Here is a 1,345-nt window from a genome sequence, read left to right as displayed (position 1 = left end):
CCAGTCTATAAAGTCCTCTTCAGATTCATGCCACACACGCAAAGATGCTGAGTGCAGGAAGATCACAGGCCAGTGGGTGGAAAGTCTTGTGGATGCAGCGGCGATAGAAGCATCTCAGCTCTGACGTGAGTCTCCACATGGCTCCTTCAGCTCCAGGGCTCTAGCCTAGCTCCGTGTGGCTTGTCAGCAGGAAGAAGCAGCAGAGCAGCCTCTGGCCTCCAGGGAGCTGTTTCTCTCCTTTGCGCCTCCAAATGAGGTCATCAAGCTGCGACCTGATTGACAGGCTACCCCCCTCCCCTTCGCAGGTTGACAGGAGATTATGTAACTGCCACAAGGACTAAGGTGCACGTGACCCCAAGCCCTGGGTCTTCAGTAGCCCCATATGCATGTTAGAAAGCTGGACATCGAATAAGGGAGCTCAAAGAAGAAGTGGCGCGTGTGGACTAAGGTGCTGGTGGAGGATATGGAAAGAGCTAAGAAGGACGAACAGTCAAGGACAGCCAGAATGCTCCTTAGAAGCAAGGGTGGTGACACTTCATCCTCTGTACTTCGGACATAGTATAGGGGGACCGGTCCCTGGAGAAGGACATCATTCTTAGTAAAGTAGAGGGGCAGCCAACCCGAGGAAGGCGCTTGACAGGATGGGTGGACACAGTGGCTGCAACCATGGGCTCAGGCATGGGAACCATTGTCAGGATGGGCAGGGCTGGGCAGTTTTTCCAACTGTTTGCCCATCCGGTCACGATGAGTCGGCTTGGTGGGACTTCATAGCACCAACAATTAGGAGTCAGAATGGATTCAGGGGCAGTGAATTTGCTTGTCTGTTTTGGTTTATCCCACCCTCATCCCTTTACAACTGATTGGCCAATCACATCGAAGTCCGTCGTGGGGATGATTACGTTATTACCTAAAGGCCAAATTACATCATTACGTACATACCTGCCGAGCCACTGAGACTCAACGTGCAGCCTTGTTGACATATATCCTGTGTGTGTGTGTGTACGAGGGGGTAGACACTGTTCCATCCATGACAGGAGCCCAGGAAACTGTCACAGCACAGTCCCATCAAGCTGGAGGGACTGGGCTGCAGTTACAAGCCAGGCTGTGCAGATGTTTCTGCTGGGGCAGTGACCTTCGGCCTTGGCTCCCTGACTGTGACATCAGGACCAGATGGGAGGCACCCCTTGTCGTCAAGCCCACCTCGTTGCCACCAGCATATGTCACTTTCGTCAAGAGAGAAGCGGGTGCAATTAGTAGAGGAGGTCAGGCTGGTGGGAGAGCCAATTACAACCAACATCTCTGATATCAATTGCTCGGCCAAAACATGGTTGCCCATTGATTGATG

The sequence above is a fragment of the Echinops telfairi genome, unplaced genomic scaffold (genome assembly GCF_000313985.2).
Source record: "Echinops telfairi isolate 266 unplaced genomic scaffold, ASM31398v2 ScPeMD7_5;HRSCAF=22, whole genome shotgun sequence".
Lineage (NCBI taxonomy): Eukaryota > Metazoa > Chordata > Mammalia > Afrosoricida > Tenrecidae > Echinops > Echinops telfairi.
This window is presented reverse-complemented; position numbering follows the sequence as displayed.